Source organism: Lepus europaeus, chromosome 4 (genome assembly GCF_033115175.1).
Source record: "Lepus europaeus isolate LE1 chromosome 4, mLepTim1.pri, whole genome shotgun sequence".
In the NCBI taxonomy this organism is placed as follows: Eukaryota; Metazoa; Chordata; class Mammalia; order Lagomorpha; family Leporidae; genus Lepus; species Lepus europaeus.
In genome coordinates, this window is record NC_084830.1 from 115,442,876 (window position 1) to 115,466,555 (window position 23,680).

The window sequence follows — 23,680 nt, forward strand, 5'->3', positions numbered from 1 at the left end:
ATGTTTCTAAACTTTCATAGGATTATGGTTATTGTTATTAATGCTACCATTACTACTCTTGCAATGCCATTACTACATTAAGGAATTGATTTACTCAGATCTTATGGCTGTAATTACCACATGCACTCACAAAACAGTGAGTTACAGGGATACATGTGGCTCCTTGCTAAGATAGTCATTTTGCATAGTATTGCATTCAGGCTAGTACTGAGATTTATTTTGCTTTATTTTAAATTATTTAGTATCATCTACATACTCATAGTGGAATTGATATTTAACCTTTGTTTTTGTGGTCAGAATTTCATTACAGTGAAAGGAATTTAATTCAATTCAACATGCATTTACTGGATGCTTCTTACGAACCTAGCACTATTCTCACGTAACAGTCCTGGTTTCTGGGGAATTCTGGGCATCTGGAACCAAGCCATTCTGGTTCACATTACATCTCTGTTCAGTTGTCAAAAAGTTACTTAATCTCTTCATGCCCCAATTTCTTAATTCATTACTTATTGCATGGAGCTTTTATTGAGATACTGAGATTACAACTGGTATTACTATATGGCCACATAAGTAATGCTCCATATTTGATAGTTATCATGAGGGCATCGAGCTTACATTAGAAAAATGCCATAAACTCTGATTGCTTATCAAGAATGAGAAGTCATTGGCAGCAACTTTCTGTTTATATGTAGGTTATTAGGATGGTAAATGCTTCTTCTAGAACAATGCTTTCTTTGGTGAGGTAATTTAGTTTTGTGAATACCATTGTACATTACAAAACTTCACTGTACAGTGCTCACTTCGGCAGCACATATACTAAAATTGGAACGATACAGAGAAGATTAGCATGGCCCCTGCACAAGGATGACACGCAAATTTGTGAAGCGTTCATATTTAAAAAAAAAAAAAAACTTCACTGTACAAAACAGAATGTACCATGCTGTTTTAAAATGATGAAGACTCAGTAGCTTAGGGATGGCATAAATTCTGGTTATTAGCAGCATATTTTATGGTCTAATAAATTATATATTTTATGAATTTTCTATATGTATTCAAAAAGAACACATTCTTTGAACTTTGAATATATTCTTTGTGTCCTCTCATTTTCTCTGTAAACACATCACACACACAGACACATACATGCACACACATCCTTATTCAAATCTAGAATTTCTATCTATCTACTCTTTCATTAATATATATCTATAAAATAACATATTTGAACTACACAGTTCAGATCTTCAATGTGTCCATTAATTTTCTAGGTTTGATCTCTTAATTTATGTGATTAGGATGTTAACATATTGAACTACATTTGTGTCTGTGTGTGTGTTTGTGTGTGTATTTCCAGCTCTGACAATTGAAATTTTACATATCTTGAGATAACACTGTTGGCTGCATACAAGTTAATGTTGATTATATGTTACTATTCTTTCAGTATTTTTATGAAAATATCACCTCCTTCCCTGATCTTCTGATTTTTAAGTCAACATAGTATTATTATTAGTTTTCCACAGGCATATGCTTACTATTTACTTGTCCATATTTTCCTTCTTTTTGTTTTAAATATGGTCCTTATTGACAACATGCTATTAGCTCTTGCTTTTATTTATAAATTTCTTATTTTAATATTGATTTATTATACTTGAAAGGTGAAGTTACATAGAGGGAGAGGCTGAGGTAGAGAGAGGGAGTTCTTCCATCCACTGAGTCACTCCCCAAATCACTGCAACATGGAGCTGGGCCAGCCTGAAGCCAGGAGCCAGAAGCTTTCTCCAGGTCTCCCATGCAGGTGCAGAGGCCCTAGCACTTGGACCATCTTCTGATGCTTTCCCAGGTACGTTGGCAGGGAGCTGGGTCAGAAGTGGACCATACAGGACTCGAACTGGTGCCCATATTGGATGCCGGCACTGTAAGCAGCAACTTAGCCTGCTATGCCACAGTGCTGGCCTCTTTATAAATTTCATCTAATCTGAGTGCCTTAGTCCTTCCCTATGGACTGTAACATATTTATATGTCCAATACTTATGCTGATTTAAAATTAATCTCTTTATCCTTAACTGCTTCCTTGTGGGAAAGTTCCACAATCTGATCTTTGAACACACTAATCCATTTTTCAGCTAGATTCTTCTAGTCATATATGTCAACAATTGTGTTGTTTACTGTAATTATGCTTTGAATATTTCTCTTTATTTTATGATTTTTTTATCTTATATCTTATTGTCATTTTTACCTTTATTCTTTTTATATACTTATCAATTTTTAAAAGTTTGCTCAGCCATAGCAATAATTATGCCTCTGATTTTGCTCACTTTGGTGTCCCCTTTGGCCTGCTTATATTTAGGTGTCTGGTTAGTTTGGCCTGGCAACCCATGTTTCCAATGAATGTGGGCTACTCTTTCTCTGGAAAGAGTCAAAGGCCAGGCTGTAATCTCTGTCCTTCCTAGTGAACTCACCACATGGAGGAGACAAGATGTGTTTCAGAACAGAGGGGCCTAAGCACTTCCAGACTCCTTTGAGTACTTCTTTTTTTATTTATTTATTTGACAGGTAGAGCTATAGACTAGTGAGAGAAAGAGACATAGAGAAAGGTCTTGCTTCTGTTGGTTCACTCGCCAAATGGCAACTATGGCCGGCACTGCTCCAATCTGAAGCCAGGAGCCAGGCACTTCTTCCCGGTCTCCCATGTGGGTGCAGGGGCCCAAGCACTTGGGCCATCCTCCATTGCCCTCCCAGGCCACAGCAGAGAGCTGGACTGGACGAGGAGCATCCAGGACAGAATCCGGCACCCATATGGGATGTCGGCGCAGCAGGCAGAGGATTAAGTGAGCCAGGGTGCCGGTCCTCCCTTGAGTACTTCTAATCACATCCTCTCTGCTAAGTGAATCCTGTCCCTTGATTTTGGATTTTACACATTTAATGAAGAAGTTCTCAGAGGAAACTGACAGTAGGATTTAATTTTGATAAATTATACTTATTTCCTATCAGTACAACTGAGAAGGGACAAACAGCAACGCAGAAAAGGGAATTATGTATTTGGTGATTATGATTCCTAAAGCTTAGTCAAAACCTTTATTCCATGAACTTGCCAAAGAAAATCTGGTATAACAGAATTTTCTCAATTAAAACACAACACACACACACACATACACACACATTTTGGAGTTCCTCTAATGTCTATCAATAGCATTTATGACCAAAGAAGGCTGGAGACACCTGATGGCATTATGGTTTGGTTAAGTATATTGTATTACATAAACTCAATTTTGATTTTAGAAGAAAGAACATTTGTTACTTTTTATGTGGAAACTGAGTTACAAAACCTTTTGATCCCAATAAAAGGTGTCATAAACTATGCCTCAGGCAATAGTTCTTCTAATACTTCAAAGACTTGACAAATGAACTACTAGCTCCACAGAAACAGAGTCACTCTATACATGTATATGATGTGGGAAGTAATATTTATATACCCATTCACTCATTCACCCAATCTCTCATTAATTCAATTTTTTACCATATATTATATTCTTGCTCTGTGTCACTTTCAGTTTTAGGAACTGAAGACACTATGATGAGTAGAATGAGATCTCTGGGGACTGACTGTGCACAGTGGGTGAGCTGCTGCCTACTGTGCTTCCATCCCATATGGGCACTTGTTCAAGTCTCAGCTGCTCCACTTCTGATGCAGCTCCCTGCTAACACACCTGGGAAAGCAGCAGAGGTTGGCCCAAGTCCGCAATGGCAGCCAAGGCCAGAGCTGAGCTAATCCAAAGTCAGGATCCAGGAGCTTCTTCCGAGTCTTCCATTTGGGCACAGGGACCCAAGCACTTGGGCCATCTTCCACTCCTTTCCCAGCCATAAGCAGAGGGCTGCATTGGAAGAGCAGTAGCCAGGATACCAACTGGCTCCCATATGGAATGCTGGCACCACAGGTGGAGGCTTAGCCTACTATTCCACAGTCCTGGCTTCATAAAAAAATTCTCTTAACTATTGTTACTAATAAACCTAAACATGAGATCTCAGAAAACAATAATAGTAGGGGAAAGCTTTAAAATGGCTGAGAGTGAAAATGGTTTTGACAAATAAAGTCACTGGGGCTGGTGCCATGGCGCAGTTTAATCCTCTGCCTGCGGTGCCAGCATCCCATATGGGCACTGGTTCTAGTCCCGGCTGCTCCTCTTCCAATCCAGCTCTCTGCTATGGCCTGGGAAAGCAGTGGAAGATGGCCCAAGTGCTTGGGACCCTGCACCTGTGGCTTTGGATGGGCGTAACTCAGGCCATTGTGGCCATTTGGAGAGTGAACCAACGGAAGGAAGACCTTTCTCTGTCTCTTCCTCTCACTGTCTATAACTCTACCTCTCAAATAAATAAATAAAATCTTTTTAAAAAAGAAAAATGAAGTCACTAATTATTAAAATGTTAACAGTTTCAGTCATGTATCATAAAGTCTAAAGTCCATCATTGCAGGAGACACTGGAAGGTTGAAAACACCTGTTAAAATGCAACTCAAATTTTTATATTTCCACATTACAGTGAGAGTCTCAGGAATTAAAATTGCTTATACAAGTATAAATAGCCCATTTGAACTAAAAAAACTGTAAAAATATGAGAAGGCTATGTAAAAATGATAAACATATTTTCCTTATTTGGGAAAAACTAGAAACAAAGTGGCCTCTCCTATTCTAAAAAAACATATTGTTCTGCGATGAGCAAATGAACTAATTACTGAATTAATTATCTACCATGCAGCAAAAAATGATCCCCAAATGGAATCACATCTCTTCATTGTTTCTGCAAAAAGATATAAGGATAAAAATGTCCAGGCAAAGGTGGTCACTGTGAAACAGACTTCTGAGGACAAATGCCCAGTATCAAGAAAGATACCAATATATAGGCAAGTAGCTAGCAAGGTGACAGCTGAGGTCTCTAGCCCCTCCCCATGAACATGCTCACACCACCCAATTATCTTCTCTTTGGACTACAGAAAACTCTTATTTCCATGAAACTACTGCCATAACTCGTGCTGGTTAAACATATCCAACATGGTTGCTGGCTACATGCCTGTGACAGTTTATGGCTAATTACAATACCATTATAACAGAATTCCCATTGCTGACACTCCTAGTCCTTGATGGCCATGATATCTCTGAAACTTCTAAAAAAGGCAAGAAAATGAGTAAAACAGAAACCTCACCTGAATACTGCCCCTATGGATCTTCAAATAAACCCCAAACTAAATACCACTCTAAGAACAACGAATCAAGAGTCAACCCAAACACAGGCCCCCATGACTATTCAATGCTTTGGGATGTACAAAGGGATAATATTCAACTTTGTTTGTGCCTACATTCCCTCCTCAGTGATTACTTTCATTTTGCTAACAATGAATCTTATTTCTGGGGCCAGTGCTGTGGCTCAGTGGGTTAACGCCCTGGCCTAAAGTGCTGGCATCCCATATGGGCGCCGGTTCAAGACCTGGCTGCTCCACTTCCGATCCAACTCTCTACTATAGCCTGGGAAAGCAGTAGAAGATGGCCCAAGTCCTTGGGCTCCTGCACCCATGGGGGAGACCCGGAGGAGGCTCCTGGCTCCTGGCTTCGGATAGGCACAGCTCCGGCCATTGAGGCCAATTGGGGAATGAACCAATGGATGGAAGACCTCTCTCTCTCTCTCTGCCTCTCCTCTCTCTGTGAAACTCTGACTTTCAAATAAATAATAAATATTAAAAAAAATCTTATTTCTTTGAGAACATTCTTCAAGGTCTCATCCTCCAATTCTTTTGTGCATCAGAAAAACAAACTCAGACCCTGACTTCTAACAGGGATTACTATGTAATAAGCAACAGAGGTTGCTGTTGAATCATATAATGGACAGTTTTCTTAAGAAGAATTTCTTCACAGTCCTGTTGGGGATGCTTGAAGTGATATTTCTGTGAGAATTAGAGAGATCTTTGGAGAAATGTGGACAGAGCAATGGGGTATGGGAATATCTAAGCCTCAGGATCAGGGGTTTGAACATTTGTGGTCTGCTTAACAATAAGCCTGATGTGAGTTGTCTCAGAAGCTTTACAATGTCAGGGCACAAGGTCAGAAGATCTGCAATTCTTCTGGGAATTTTTCCTAAGGTAGCCGGGTTGCTGCCCTAACTCCAGGTGTAATATCCTCAACAGCCTTGTCCAAATGCATGAAGCACACAAGTGGTGACAGAAATAGAAGCATCACTTATTCCTCCATTCACACAATGATTTACCATGCATATTAATCCCTGCTTTCTGCCAGTCCCTGCTCTAGCCACTGAAGACACTTAGGAAAGAGCAGTGGTATCTCTGCCCTTAAGGAACACATGCTCTCCTGGAAGAAAGAAATGGGCATCAATGAGAGCAAGGCAATGGAGCAAGACGTTAAACAAGAACACAAACACCCACACACTGCCGGTTTCAGAGAAGAGAAACAGCTCTCTCTGGTTTCTGCCTCACTGTTCAGAGTGGTCTCTGAATTGTTCATTTGGAGAAGGAGTTGGGGATGATATGGAAGAATGATCCAGAGCATCCATACAGGGTCTTGAAAATATTAATGGAAAATGTACATTGCTTTTAATTCCATATTCACACAAACTCTTTGAAGTGCCTGCACATGTCAAGGAGTAAGAGGATAGAATGCATAGTAACTCTTCTCATTCATAAACACAGGTATAAGTCTGTTTAAAAAAAAAATTTCTCACTTAAAAATATTTCTTAAGATCTTCCTATCAACTAGGCATTCACATTAAGAAGGAATACAGATAGTAAGTGAGCAAAGTAGTAAAAAAAGGATACTTTCTGAGAGGTGTCATGAAGTTAATAACACAGGCAACTTCATGGAGGGTGACAAAGGCAGGGGTGCTCATCTTAGGTCTGCAGTCAGCTAAATCTTCTCCTAGTAGCTGCTGGTTGAGCTAAGAACTAAGGAAAAGAGGGAGCTACCTGTAAAGTGCTCCACGGTACCAGATGAGAGCGGCTGCTGTGGGAGACTTCAGGACACGAACTGGTTTGACAGTTTCAAGGGCATGGTTAGAGCACAGGCAGGTCAGAGGAAAGTCAAGCCTCGAGGCAGTGAAAGGCAGATCCTGTCATCTGTTTCTAGCCTATCGACGTGGAGCTTACTCCTAGGATCCGGTTTCCTTGCTTTTTCTCTGTTTCATAGGTGATCTTTGTTCATCTCAGGCCCACAAGCATTGTGGTGCCCCCCATGATTGTATGCCCAGCTTCTCGGCACAAATGTACACAAGATTTAGAGTGATCTTGATTAAGATAATGGTTATGACAATAGCAATGAAATGAGATGAACCAGCATTCAAGTCTAAGTAAGGCAACAGGACAATGTGGTTTCAATACCTACAATGGCTGCACAACAACTTTTAAATTTTTTGATAACTTCATGAAATTTTAGTAAATAAGTAGCCTTTTTTTTTTTTTTTTTTGACAGGCAGAGTGGACAGTGAGAGAGAGAGAGAGACAGAGAGAAAGATCTTCCTTTGCCGTTGGTTCACCCTCCAATGGCCGCCGCGGCCGAGACACTGCGGCCGGCGCACTGCGCTGATCCGAAGGCAGGAGCCAGGTGCTTCTCCTGGTCTCCCATACGGGTGCAGGGCCCAAGGACTTGGGCCATCCTCCACTGCACTCCCGGGCCATAGCAGACAGCTGGCCTGGAAGAGGGGCAACCGGGACAGAATCCGGTGCCCCGACCAGCACTAGAAACCAGTGTGCTGGCGCCGCAAGGTGGACGATTAGCCTGTTGAGCCACGGCACCGGCCAGTAGCCTTATTTTACCAAAAGATTTGCAAAACAACAAGTTACCCTCCACACACTCATCACCTACACATATAAAATATTAAAAAAATATCATTTTACAAAATGAAGCTAGCATTAAACTGTATAAATTTGAGGACTTCATATGTGGAAAAAACTCAGATTTAGACTAATAGAAAACAGTCTATTTAACTAGATGGTAATTAATTTAGATGGAGAACCTGAGTAACTTATCATGTTTACTTCTAGGTTGCCCAAGACCATTTTAACCTTTCATTTTATTATAGAATTCCAGATAATTAAGTTACTAAGCTAATGATACATTCACCCCTTTTTATATCTCTTACCTTTCATTTAGTTTACTGTTAAAATTCAGTGAAATTCATATCTATCCATATTGAAAAGCACTACCCAACCATAATAAAAAAACATGAAGTCATAAAGTTAAAACCATTTAATCCTATTAAAGCCTCATTAAATCAAGGCAGTATTTATAGGATGGGACTTGATTCCCTTGTACACTAGCAAATCTGCAACCCGAGTCAATGTTCACGAATTAATTAGCAACTGTAGTAAGGGCAGGTGTTTGACTGACATCTCCCTTGATCTCTTCCCTCAAGGTTACATGCTGTACAGTCATGCAATTCCTTGCCATTAATCCTTAACCCCACCAGAATGTTTGTTTATTTTGCTGAATAAGAGCAAGAGAAGGAGCAATAAAAATATATATGTAGAATGTAGAAAGGTGCTTTTATGAGATAATATTTCTTGCATTAAAAGATAATGTAAAGAAGGAGAGACTGGCATGGGCCCTATTTGCTCTCCATGTTAAGGAAAAAAAAGAACCTTCATTTTAGAGGACAGAGGTACTATGTGAATTGTTACCACACACATTAGCTAAAGATTAAAGCGGGAAATGACACAATTTTAAAGCTTAAGAGATGTGAAATATTTGGATCCAATCCTTCATTTTTCAGTAGAAGAAACTGAGCCACAGGAATACTTTATTTCTCCAATGAGATCCAGAGCACTAAGAGTGAGGCCAAGTCTAAAACTTTTCATTTAACTGGACTAAATTTTGCTTTTATTCCTTCTTTGTGGCTGTCGGTAGTCTTCTGATATAAACCAAAAATGTGATACTCTGACATTTGCTATTTATGACTTTGTTGGCAGTGATGATAAAAACATGTTTACGACTTGAATGACATGTGAATAATATCTTCCTCAAAATACTGACAGTGGTCAAGATGTAACTTCAAGTTCACGTTTATGGGCTTTCAACTATCATGTCATCCAAAGCAGTGAAGGAGTGAGATACTTTTATAAGCTGCTACAGGTCATGTATAACTGCTTGGTTTTAATTTTTCTTGGCTGAGTTAACCGCTTTGATTTCACTCTTCAAACAATGCTTTTTTAGTATAGTAAAATAGTCCTGTTGACAACTGAGATCAGGGACAGAAGATTCATCCTCTTGTATATTCCGTCAAGTATTTAATTTATATATACTTAAATATATAATGAATGAAATCCTATATTTGTATACATATGAATTATATGTTGATTTATAGTTATATAATTAATGTATCAACCTTGAGAAATGATTTTTTAGGGACAGTATGATGAAAATAAAACTAATAAAAATATTTAGAATGGTATCTGAATGGACAAATTCTGAAATGGTTTTTATAAATCAATGTTAAATCTATATTTTCACAGTATTTTTCATGCTATTTCTTTTCAATGTTAAAAAAAAAGCAGAAAACAAGAACAAAAATTCAGGGCCTATTAATTACTAACTCTAATGTTGGAGGAATTTGGCAGTAAGGCATTTCAAAGGTTTTTGCTTTTTTACTTTTTTACTTTGTTAAATTTTTAAGTAATGAAGACAAATGTGCAGGATATTTATAATAGTGATAATCTGAATATTTAATATTAATTCATGTTCTGCTATAACGATATGGCAAATCTCAGTTTTTTTTCTGTACAGAAACTCCTTAATTCTACATGTCAGCCATAATAAAAAAAAAATCTTTGTATGCAGGAAGAAGAGAAAGAATATGAGACTTTCTAGAAGAATTGCTCAAAGATCCACCTTTGTAAGTAAAACAGAGATCAAACTTACTAATTTGTATTGATGTTGCAGGGACCAGGAGAGGCACTCTGAATAAATTTCAAAGGGAACTCAATAAGCTGATGAAAAACAGCACTTTAATAAGAATCAGAGTTCCTTAGGACTAACAGACATAGAGCTACAGTTAATACTGGAGCACAAGTTGACTAAGTCAGTAATTGAACATCGTGGGTAACAAATGCAACCCAGATCCTTGGCCATATAACATCAAGATAAATGACAATGGCTCTGGGCCAAGACTATTGTGGCATCTTTCCCCATGATTTAGTAACTCTGGGTCCTTTCAAGTTTCTTATCCCAATTCTTAGTTTTCTTCCCTGTAAAAGTCAACAATAGAGCTTACACTGAAAGGTCAAGAGAAGAGTTCTGTAAGAAAATGCACACAGAAGCCCTAACAATGACCATAGCTAGGAGTAGGAGATTAATTAAGGTTAGCTCTGATGTCAGCAAAGAGGACGGTTACTGTAATGACTGTGTGAACAGGCTGTGACCAGGAGCATAGAAGCAATTCTTCTAGGGCAATTACAATTTGCAAAACTGGTAAAGCTAGAGAAACATGGAAAAGAAATAATATATAATAATTTGAAAAGACATTTATGAAACAACTCCATTCGGGGAAGTTTTTCATCTGACAAAGAATAATATATATTCTAAGTTTCCACATATACACACCAAGAAAACACTGCTAAAAATCAATTTAGTCAACACACAGCAATTTATATTCTGGTACAATTTATTTTGTATTAAAAACATCTAAGCACATTTCATATGAATGTTTGTAGATAAAAATTTAAATTATCAGAAATATTTTCCACATCCATTTGTTCTCTTGCTTATTGTCCACTGTTGTGATCATACTTCTTTTAGGTTTGTGTATTTTTAAAAGTTATATTTAGACATTGCAGAGATTCAGAAAAGTGGTTGCAGAAATTGAAAAATGAAAATACTAAAGATACCGTTCATGAGATGTTTTTCATATAGCAACATTTTTCCAGGTTCAGAAGCCAAATCATTTATAATGGGAAATATGAAGCTTATATTACCAAATTATAATAAGCATGTAGACAATTTCACAAGTCAATATTATCAAAAACAAACAAGACAGCTCCAGTAAAGAATAGCACTCAAGTGCTGAAACTTATTAGTTTGATAATGATAGGGAAAGTGTGTCATTAGATTAATTGAGCAATTTGAAAACTCACAGCTGCACTTTTTTGACAACAGAAAAAATACTCACTTCCTTATTAGGAAAATATTTTAAAGAATATTTAAATGCCTGAACATAATATCTCCCCTCTTAGAAACTAATCCTCTATGCTCTGATAAAGGAAAAAGAAAAAAAGAAATAACAACTCCCTTTGAGAGTAACAAGATTTCTGATTTGTATTTTGTGTGATGGAGACACATGGCAACAATTCTGCCACCTCATTAGTGGCTCTATTATGAAAGCCAGCAATAAATATCTTAAACTGAACTATAGGTATGGATATAAAATTATAAATACATAATACATTTTTGTGTATGATTATGAATTAAAACATACAAATTGAAGCCTGTGAAAACAGAGCTTTGATTACCATTTACAAATGCTTAGTTTCTCAGAATACAAGGCCTGTTTTATCAGCTTTCACAGTAAATAATTGATAAATAAATGTTTCTTTAATTTCATTTCTGAAAAGTTTAGGGTCCTCCTTATTAACAGAGAAGCACTCAATGTGTTGTCAAAGGGTACAGCTGTGAATTTTGCTCATTACTTAATTAATCTAATAATATATTTCTGTTATCATTTCCAAGCTGAAACACTGCTGAACTTGAGACTCTTCAAAAGAGAAATCATGATTTGTCTTAGGAGATGGACAATGAATTGCTGAAGAAAGCTCATTTCTGGTAGACTAATGTCAACATCCACAATGCCCATCCTGGAATCGTAATTTTTTTAACCTTAAAATAGAAGCAGAGGAAATGTTCTCCAATTTGTCAGAATATAATTTCTATACTATTGCATTTGATTCTGTGTTTCTTATAGCTGAAAATCATGTTTCCTCAGAAGAGATAATAAGGCCAATGAAGCTGATGTGGTTCTTGAAAAGTCCTTGGAGTGTTACATACACTTGAGAGTAAACATTAGCATTACTGGTAAATATTCCTTCAAATAACTTAATAAAAGTTGAGTTCTACCCAGCAAAAGATCCCTGATGTGTTTCTCCTTATCAAAGTACCTTTATAATTATTAGATTAATATATTTTATTTGAGAACATCCTGGCCTTGCTTTTCTTCCTCCCAAGGGCATGGTACGATTTCTTGATCTATGCTTTACAAGAATGCAATATCAGAAGAGGTGTATCATAAAGAGGGAAGTAAATAGAAAACAACAATTTCTTTGTAAGGTTATATAAAATATGTTCCCTTGGAGATTTGATGTTATATTTTTTAGACTCAGCCAAATTAGATCTAGAAATTTTTCATTCCTATGCACGCAACTGTGATTTGTTAAGAAAAATCCTCATGAATATATATTGTGGGTAAAGTGGCATCTTCAAGGAAATGGGATGTGTATAGTGACATTAAGTTACTATTTAAGTTACTATAGTAATATTTAAGTTACCAAAATAGGTGGAAAAAAATTCACCTAGTTTTTTTTATTTTCCTAGCTCCAGTCATCTTGTTGCCTCTTTCTCAGTCTCCTTGTTAACTTCTTAAAACAGTGGGGCCCCTGGGATAGCATGTATCAGGATCACTGGTAACTTGTTAAAACAGCAGGTTTTTCGGTACCACACCAGAGGACCCAAACTCCCTGCCGATGAGAGGAAAAAGGTTCCAGGGTTCTAACATTTTTTAAAAAGTTTTCCAAGCAATGCAAGCAAAGGTATTTGCTGCACATATTCTGAACTCTCATTTTCAAAGCATATTTTCTAAAGTACTTGGAACAACTTATATATGTATAAATGTATATATGTATATATGTATACAAGCATAAACATTGAGAAGGCAAGGAAAGTCAAGGAGCAACACTTAACGTAACTGTATAAAATAGAAACTGGCCTTTGGAGCATGTATCCAAGTTTGACATAGAAAATTTCCTTTGATTTTTACTGCATTTCAAGGGAAAACAAAGAGCATGCAACCTTCCCATATATGCCCTCCCATGGTAGAAGGGATAGGTTAGTTACCCAGACCACGCTCTGAACCTCTCATGCTCTCTTGCTAAGAGAATATACAGAGGGCATTCCCATTTCAATGTTGTCTTGCCAAGCTCCCCAGTTCTCTTCTGTAGTTTACATCATCTCCTTACTCCTGGCTATACACGCCTCCTCCGGCATACCGCGAAGCCAGCTTTCAGATCTCCTACAAAGCCTCCCAGATTTATTACCAGTTTTTCTGCAAGGAGTGATCCTACTCTCTCAGCCAAATCCCCGCTGAGTTTTGTGGATATTCGTGAAGGATAAATACAGCATGTGCAGGACAAAGAAAATTTGCTCTTCCAGTCACCAGGCTGGATTGCTCAGTTGCTGCTGACAGGAGGCAGAAAAGATACACTCGTCTGATCATGCCAAACTCTCTCATTCCTCGGCATGGACTTCACAGGCCAGTTGCCATTTATTAGTATTTTAATCAGGAAGCAGCTAAACTGGGGGGGGGGGGGGGGGGAGGGGGGGAGGGGAGTCGAACAAAAGAGAAAACTTCCTTTTCCTTTGCATGTTTACAACCTTTTATCTATTTTTTATCTAATTCTCCTTCCAAATAGATATGTAGGGAACATGCAGGAATCCAGATGGTACGGGAAAAGTCACGGAGACAAAGATTCTGTTGCAAATGCTTATTGTTCCGCCCACATCCAAATGTCCAAAAAAGCACTCTAATAACATTAAGCAAGCAAGTGATGCCACATATCATCTTAAGGACTGACATTCAGAAAAGGAAAAAAAGAAGACTAATCCATATCACATACATTTCAGACTTGGCTTAGTAATAAAGATGGGGCATTAATAATGTATAAAAACTACCAGTCCACATCACATTTTCCCCAAACTCTTCTGCATTGCACTGACTTTTCAGATTGACAGGTATAACATAGGGTTTTGTAACAGACATGTCTTTCTGCAGACATAATATGGAACACATCATTCAGTTAAAAGAATCAGCATATCAAAAGATTATTCTATTTAAATAAAGAGAAGATTCATTTTGGGGTAAATGCATGAAACAGAACAATTTTAAGTATTAATCCAATTTTCTTTTTAATCTCTTTATGAGAAATTATATCCCCCTTCACCTTCTTCTTTGTCCGGACATGGTTCCGCACATTCAGTTTTATAACTGTTCCAATTACTAACTGTCTCATTTCCAAATTCTAACTCGCTATCAAAAGTATGTTTCAGTAATCTTAATTGTTTCAGTATAACAAGAGTTAGCAGATCTTTAAAAAGAGTCTATTTTGTTTCCTATTCTACTCATTCAGAGTTGTTCACTCCCCAAATTTCAGAAATAATAACTTTTTACTAATTCATGGCCTGGGAAAGACACAGTTTCATTAATGTTGCTTTCTAGAATGAGGTCTTTATTTTTTTTTCAAACAAGTAATGTATTATATATGGTACTCTATGTTTCCCTAGTCATGAGGTTAATGAATCATTTCACTATGAGATTACATGCATTTTCCCAAAATTTGTGTGTGGGGGGGTGGGTGTGTACACATATATAGCTTTGAACTTGAGCTTGAGTATGATTAATTAGGAATTTTTTCAAGTTCCGTTGTTGACACCAAGGTGAGACATCTTTATCTGGGCTCTGCTCCTGATACCTCTTTAGCCTTCTGTAAATGAATACTATAATTCTCATGTAGCAATGCAAATACCTTTAGATGAAACTTCATTTCACTCATTACCTTGTCAATCATCTGTCAGTGTCATCACCTCCACCAGTGATGGCACAACCACACTACACTACATGTTACTTGTGTGGTGGCATGGTCATAAGTTAAAAAATTTAAAATTGTCACTGCAAAAATATGATAAATTGATGATATGTCAAAACATATTAATTAGCCTGAATGAATTTCTCTATACTATAGGGATAATAGAGATACATGAGATCAAAATATCACCCTGTACCCCATAAATATGCAAAATTATTTCTTAATTCAAAATTAGGAAAGGAAATACCACAGGGTGTTTGAAAGCACGGTATAGCAATTCTCTCATCATATTATACTTCACGAGTGCTTTATTATATTCTCCCTGTTTTGATGTCTTTGAGTATGCTATATTGTCATGACATGCGGATTTGACACAAAAATTCACATGCACAGGTTTTCAGGGAAGTCAAACTTGGAAGATGTGCAGAATCACCTGAGTTTCTTAATACCAACGAGTCTATAAAATGGGCATAAGGATACCAAATTTAGAATCTTGTTTTCAGGTTATGATGAAATCATCCATGTGTAATGCTAAACGTACCTAGACCACACTAAATGTTAATTAATTTTATCTTGCATTTATCAGGAATGAACATCCTTTGAGCATCACACTAGAAAACATTCTTACACTCCAGCCAAAAGGGTAACATTGGGCTAAATATCTGCAGAAGATCACTTTCAAGAGCAAGCACTGGCAACGCAGTGCTCAGACCAAATCCTATTTGATGCCTATTTTTATAAATAAAATTTTACTGAAACACAACCATCCTGTTCTTTTACTATTTGCTATGACTGCTTTTGGAGTGCAATGGAAGAGTTGAGTAATAGCAAGGAAGAGTCCAAGTTGTACAAAACCGAAAACATATACCAGCTGGATCCTTAGAGGGCAAGTTTACCGACCTGAATTCCAGAAGATAAAATATTTTTGCAGAATGTATGTATTTGAAATAATAAGCAAGGGAGAGAGAGCTTGGGAGAAGGGTAGGAGAGAGAAGGGAAAAGAGGTTAAAGAGAGGTAGAAGGTAGGGGGGAAGATAAAGAAAAATTGTTAAGCTCCACAGAGTCTAGAAAATCTTAGCTCTTAACTTCATAGACTTTGATGTTTCATTTAATATTATTTACTTCAGCTATACTCTTTCTACTTGAACTTCTTAACAGGAATAATTTTCTTTAAATAGTCTTTGGATTTTATGGCCTAAAACAGGTCATTAGTAGCAGTAGTTTCTCTGCCTGCACTTTTCTTCATAATATTAAGAAGTAAATACACTCTCAAGATATTTCTAGTGGTAGAAAGATTTACCAACAAAAGCTCTTGAATACCAGCCCTGGGAAATAAATTTGGATGAACACATTTATAAAACATATCATGGATCCTTTCTACTTTCCTGCATTTGTTTGTATAATTTTAATTTAATTCTGTGCTATTGAAAGCCAAGTTTTTTTTAATTATCATGTGAATATCTATATAATATATATGGCAGAAAACACAGAGCCACAACTGAAATATTCTCATCATTTGGTAGGAGGCACAGTGCTGTGAAGAGGAACTAAACACAATTTATTTTCCAAATTGCATTCGGTAATGGCTAACTCCCACTTTTTTCTTGCTCTGTCAAAAATTAGATTCGATGTGTGTTAGTCGTTTAGGGAGTTTTTCCTTACCAATTTCAAACTCTGTCTTGTGGCTTCCTGTTTGGTAATCAGGAAATAAGACCTGGTATGGCAGATTGCAAATACATCCTCTTTGCCCTACCCTGCAGGGACACCTATAGAATCCCCAAGCTCCATGTTCTGCTGTGAGATGTGACCATGTGATTTCATTTGTAAATAACTGATGATATTCCTTGGTCAGGAATAGAGAAAATAACTTGTTTTGTATAAATTCTGCCTATCTCTGAGCCAATATCAGTTTTCCAAACACTTTCAACCTCAGAACACAGAAGGATAACTGCCAAGCAGAGAGTTTATTTAAAAGATTGTCATAATCAGTGCTGCTTGAACTGAAGCATCCAGTTACCTGTACTTTGAATTCCTCTGGGTTCTTATTTCCATTAAATCTAACTTTTCTGAAGATTAGTTTAGATTAAATCCTGGAATTGACATTTGAGACACCTGTCCAAGACTGTACTTAATAAATGATTCAATCCCTCCCTTTGGCATTACTAGAATTCATCTTGTCTTATGCAGTAAACGGCAAACACACCAAATAAATTCATATGTGGTTGCTTAGTTCTGGAAAAGAGAGGTGCACAGAGGCTCAAACCACCAGACTTATTATTTGGATAGAGTGCTTTAAGCTAATGAGTGAGTTACCTGTTGACATCAAGTGCCCATTTACTGGCAGGTGTTAGAATGCACATTAATGACAGGGTTTGAGACAAGGGAGCCCACGGAGCAGAAATTCCTGAGTGCAGATGCCCATGTGAAATTTGGCCTGGCTTCCAGACCTGCCTTGACTGTGCCCACATGGAATTCAGTAGGAAAGATAGCACCTGCAACCCTGCCCACTCAGCCCTTGCTGGGCAAAGTAGAAAGAGCTGCTGAATCTTTGGTGCTGGGAATGAGAAGCAGTGAACTTGAAAAAGCAGTTGCAAAAACAGAAACATCAATCCCTCACCCTCACCATCAACAAAAACAAATAAAAATAAAAACAGATATTGTCCTAGCACTTGACTTTCTAATTTCTGCTTCATCTGTTGTGGCTATGCTCCTGGCAAGCTTCTAAGATAAACATGACTCTCCTCTTTTTTTTAAATTGTATTTTTAAAAATCTTATTTAAGTTATACAAATTTCATGTATTTCATATATACAGACTTTGGAAGATGAGTCTAATCATGGATTGGGAATAAGACACATTTGGGATTCATTTTTGCATAGAAGACCTGTCTTTTTCTGTTCCTACCAAGGTGACCAGGGGTAACTCATTTAAACCTCCTTGGCTTTATTTTCATCATGTATAAAAGGAGAGAGACTAGATATCTTTTGAAGTTTCCTTTTGGAGTTAATTCTCTTTTTTCCTGGTCCCATATAGAATGGTGAGCTATAATTATGCCTTTCCAAACTAGTCTCCATAAGCGGATACTACCCTACCTCATCCCTGGCCTCACTGCACTACAGCGCTCTTGCCAGCCACAGTGGAATTCTGCGACTGCGTGTTTCACATCTTTGGCAGGTCTAGCTTCCTCCACCTTGATCATCAAGGTTTCCCCAAAGGCAGACTATAAGCCTTGGGTTTGAGTAAAAGTAGCCCACAGAGAAGTACAAGGGAAATGGTGGTAGGGAAGTGAGGAAGTGAACCAAGGAAAGACTGTCAGCAGTAATGAGCACCTGATTAAGCAGCCACCTGGGGCCACTTGAGCTCAACTATTAATGAAGCACAGGAAAATAGTGTAGAACATGCTTTGGAGTCACCTTCATGAAGTCATGAAGACTAACAGAACTGGAACTAATTGCACAGTATACCTTAAAGCTTTGATGACAACTTTGCCAGAAAGTATTAATTCTTCAGCACTTCAGTTCCACCATGTCTGAGGCCAGAGAGGCTTCCTTTTTAAAAAAGATTTATTTATCTGAAAGGCAGAATTACAGAAAAAGGGGGAGGGGAGGGAAAGAGGAAGAGGGAGAGAGATCTTGCATCCACTGGTTTACTCCTCAAATGGTTGCAATGGCCAGGGCTGGGCCAGACTGAAGCCAGGAGACAGGAGCTTCTTCTAGGTCTTCCATGTGGGTGCAAGGGCTCAAGGGTTTGGGCCATGTTATGCGGCTTTACCAGGCACATTAGCAGGGAGAAAATAGGAAGTGGAGCATCCAAGACTGGAACTGGCACCCATATGGGATGCCAGCACTGCAGGTTATTATGCCACAATGCCGGCCCCACAGCCTTCCTTCTTTTTTTAAAAAAAAATTTCTTTTCTTCTATTAATTTGGAAGCGAGTTGGGGAGACAGAGAGAGAGAGAGAGAGAGATCTATTTTCCATCCCCTGGTTCATTCCACAAATGCTTGCAACAATCAGGGCTGAGTCAGATCAAAGCCAGGAGCCTGAAAATCAGTCTGGGTTTCACACAGGGGTGGCAATGATCCAAATACTTGAGCCATCACCTGCTGCTTCTAAGGGTGTGCATTAATGTTAACCTTGACAAAAAGCAGAGGAGCTGGGGCTCAGATCACGTTCTCTGATATGGGTTGCATCCATCCCAAGCCAAGTGTCTAACTCAGTCCTACTCCTTAGTTTTTGATTCATAAAAAGCCCATGAAGACAGGTAATGGCAGGTGGAAATTGGTCTGAACCAACTGATGTGTTCCAATCCCATGAAACATATACAGGATAATAACAATGTTTCCTCTGCTAGGTAGAACAGTATCTTCCCCTCAACCATCGTCTCTCTTTAATGTTGTATATTTCTTTATATTTCTCACCAATACCTACTGTTATGCACACTCATTTAGGTCTTCTGATAGGCAGTACATGGTAACATTTGAAGGTTAAACTCCAAAGCCAGGCTGCCCAGTTTGGAGCCCCAGCCCAGTAGACTATGAGTTATATACCACTATAGAAACATGCCCAGTGCACTGTTAAAGGTTTAAATGAGTGCTCTCATATGAACAGTACCTGGCATACAGTATGCATTTTATCAGTCCTCATTGTTGTTACTTGTATCCTGCCTATCTTTCCAGAAGAATGAGATCAAACATTTTTTTAATCTGTTCATTATTGTTCTCCAGAGCCTAGCAAAGCAGCATAACAGACATCCAATGCATATTTGCTTAATGACACCATGAATTCCTTCGTAAGTATGCATTCTTACTTCACATTCCACCAAAAAGTACACCTTCAAATAGTTGATTTCCATTTTGTATTTGCTTCCCAAGATTGAGTTCCAAAGTCTCCTGTTTGCTGGGAATCCTGCTCTGATTTCCTGCTTTCCCTCCAAACTGCCTAGCAGCCCCACCTCTGCACCTCATCCATCCTTTATCATGCCCTGTTGTAATTATTTGCTTACTTGTGATTTCCTTGTGGGCAGAGAAATGTTTTGTATTTGGGTTTTTTCCCCTAAGAACTCAACTAAGTACCAGGTGCTCAATAAATATTTGTGGAATGAATGAATAAATTTACCCAGCTAATCATTTTAATACATGGCAGCTAATCCTCCAAATCCTGCCTAGATCGCCCTCTGGTGTTAAAGGGTAAACAGCTTGGGATCTTCTAAAGAGCGATGCCATTCTTCCCCACAAAAGATGAGAAACTGAAACGAAAGAACTAGCATTTTGTGTGCTTCAAAATGGTGCAGAACTGCTGACTTCAGAATAGACGTCACAAAACATGTCCTATTTGGCAATATACTGAGGTAAAGAGATGGCAAACAACCTTCCACGAGAGAGAAAGTACACAGCTTTTTTCCAGGAGGTCTCTTATTTCACAAGATAACAAAATTTGCATTTCCCTGTTTGCCTGACCAGAAGCCAGAAATGATAGTTCAAAAAACCCTAGAACAGAACCATCTTGACTCTAAATACTGTCTTTTTTGTTTGTTTGTTTGTTTGTTTAAAACTTTTGGTTATTGTTGCTCTGCATTTCCAATTAATTTATTCAAGCATCAAAGCATGACTCTAAATTGCACACCTATATTTGGTGAAATTAAAAGCAAACAGCACAGTTCTATACGTGTCAGACGTGTGTTACCTGTATCTCAAGACGCTGCAAGTGAAACCAGCCGTCACAAAGTCTCCCTGGAATTCAACACCCGGAGAACACCACAGTGAGCTAGGAGAGACAAAAGTTAGCAAAGTTGGTACAAATTCTTTAAATCTCCTTTATCTGTGATTTAACTAAAAATGATTCTTTTCCCAGCAATCAGAGAGTTCAGCTAGTTGTTCACTTAAATACTTACAAAAAGCAAGAACACTAGTGTCAATCTTTTAAAAAAAAAAGCAAGCGTTTTTCAAATGAGGCATCTCGAATGTTCTGATTATATTCACTATAGGAAAATGGATAATCCCCAATTTACTATGAAATGCTGCCTCTAGCTATTTTATTTCTAATTGGGATCCTTTGTGTATTCAGGTCTTGGAGGGTTACAGAAATTGTCTGATCTCCTCAATGACTATCCCTTATTTCACCCCCAGTTTCTTATACCAACCTTCACTTTTTCTTTCTAGTTGTAATACTTCTTCATTATTTTCATATCCTCAGCCTCATTATAAATTCTTTTGGTATTTCTGTATGTCATACCAATCAACCCTGACACATTTCACCTAATTTTTTTCTTCCAGCTTCTACATTCTGAGTAAGATGGAAAGATGGCCATATCTTACAATCCTCTAGATAATCAGTTCCTTCACTGTTTTTCTTTTCTTTGTTCCCCCCCCCCCTTTTTTCCTTCTTTCTTTGTTTCTTCCATTCATCATTAAAACATAATGGTCACATTTTCTGAAATCAATATTTAATTTAATCTCTTAGCTGGCACATCAGGGCAGACAATTTCTCTTTACACCTTGAATTCCATTTTAAGCCACATTCATCCAAAATGTCACCTGTCTTCCCCAATGTTGAGCACTCTAATTATTGTTGCTTCACCAATGTTTTCAAAAGATATAAAAATAAAGAACTGGGCAGTAAGGGACAGTTTATTTGTTTGCTGCACGATCCCATCTGCTAAGGACATGGATATGCAGTGTATCTGTAGATTGCATGAATGTGGTTCAAACAACAGGTTTCAGTTTATGTTTCTATAAAGTAAAATAATTATTAACAGAAAGTTTAACAAAATTAGAATGAATACAAATGAGATGTTTTGCTTTGGGCTTTTAAAAACAAAATCTACTCATCTGTGGTCTACCAACTTATTTTTCTGATGTGTCTCACATAGTGGCTCTTGCTGTAATGAAACTCTCTTCAATGTTTTTATTTATAAAACAATAGCCACCAAAATACATGAAATTTCATGGTTCAGTGACTGTCATCTACCAAGTCATATGAGATTGAATCATTCAAGGTTAAATAAAACACCTGCCTCCAAATACATATTACCTGAGGTTTCTGATTTCAATCACACAATCAGCCCGCTGACCTCAAAGATGGGAGGATAGATGATGAATAAGAAATATTTGAGACACTGACTCTGAACTCACTTAACTGTGTCAACAAAACATTATATAAATTTTTACAGTTTAAAAAGGGCCTTCCTAAACCAATAATTTCTAAAATCACAAATTCTATTACTTTCAACACCTTGTAAGAAAACCCCAAATTGACCTTGATATGTTTTATGAGATTAAAAACTGAAATGGAAACCAAACAAAAAAGAATCCATATGTATATCCAAAGAAGACACAACAATAGAGCTTTTTTTAAAGGGCTGTTTAAATCCAATTCTTCTGAGCTGGGTGTGCTTTTGTATGCCCAATTTAAAGTGGAAGGGAGCAGTTCAGTACTTTACAATATAGATTCTGGGTAAATTTTTTGAATGAATCTATCGATGACAGGTATCTGCTGGTTAGCTACACTGAGGGCAAGGCAAAGAGATGAAATTTAAAGCAGTACCATATTAACACAGTTTCAGCCATAGCCTTTGGTCTTTCCTCTCTGATCTCTACCCTGCCTCTTCACTCAGCACATGTGAAAGTTTGAATGTTTCAGGCGAACCAGACTCTGCACAAGTTCCCGAAGATACTGTTTATATTTCTGTCTACAGCTCCTGTAGTTCCCTATTCCCATTTCTTTCCATGCTGAAACTGTTAAAGGTTTTACAAGGGATGTGTCTTTTCTTTGATTCCACATTCTCTGAATTGAATTTAGTTGCTCCTAAGTACTGGGCTTGCATATTTTGGTTTCCAAACTGAGCTTAGCCAGTCTACTGCATACACCTGGTAATTATTATATATATTCAATACAGCAGATATTAAACTAATATTAAATTAAAATTCAGGAATATAATTTGTGAAAAAACACAAATGAATTTTATGGCTCAATGTGATTCATTATGGAAAGAATCAAACCTTCCAAATCTTAGCTCACAGAATAAACTCATAAAATAAAATACATGATGCTTTAGTTTTGCTTTTTTCCTATAATAGACATAGGTTGTACCATGTGATTCTTATTATGGACATACATTCACAAAGCCAACTCATTTAGGTATATATTTCTGCATCCTCCCAAGAAAAAGAAACAAAAATGTCTAGAATAACAAAACAAGAAGTTAGTACATGTGGGACTGAAAGACTGACACTGACATCAAGGAAATCAAATTCTTTAACCTTGTGACCTCCCAAACCATGTGGGAGTACCAGAAGTAGTGATTTTATTTGTGAGTCAACTTGACTCTCTTTAAATGTCAAAGAGAAAGTCTCCATGCCATAAAAGGTCCCAGGATGTGGTCGAATGAGTAGGACCTGCCACGGGAGAACCCGAAAGAGACAACACCAGGACACCACAAAACTTCAGAACTTTTCAGTAGTTTATACCTACACATCAATTTAATTTGTACTCAAAGATACTGATTTAAATAATGAAAGTGCTATTTCAAATACAAAACAAAAATAAGATACAACCCAGCATACTACACGATAAAATTAAAATTGCACTTAGTCACAAATGTAATTTTACACTGATTTACAGTTGCCTCCTTTATTTCTTACCTAAGTAGTGGCCAACACAATGACACATCTTACACACTAAAAAGTTATTCATCTTGAAAAAGAAACTTTCACATAAAGTACATTCAAATCTAAGTTTGGAATATCTTCTGATCTCAAAGTCTGCTATTAAAAATTAAATATGTCATTTCTTGGCATGCAAATGTTACTGTCTAAAATACATAGGACTGAGAGGAAAGAAGTCTTAAAT

The 23,680-nt window shown here is 37.4% G+C and overlaps 1 non-coding gene and 1 pseudogene across 1 annotated transcript; both read left to right on the forward strand.

Annotated features, from left to right (window-relative positions):
• LOC133758758 (rRNA-processing protein FCF1 homolog) overlaps positions 1 to 23,680 on the forward strand; it is a 109,314-nt pseudogene that overhangs the window by 21,630 nt on the left and 64,004 nt on the right.
• Positions 793 to 899, forward strand: LOC133758920 (U6 spliceosomal RNA). Its single transcript, XR_009865826.1, has one exon. It is a non-coding gene; the product is annotated as a U6 spliceosomal RNA (small nuclear RNA).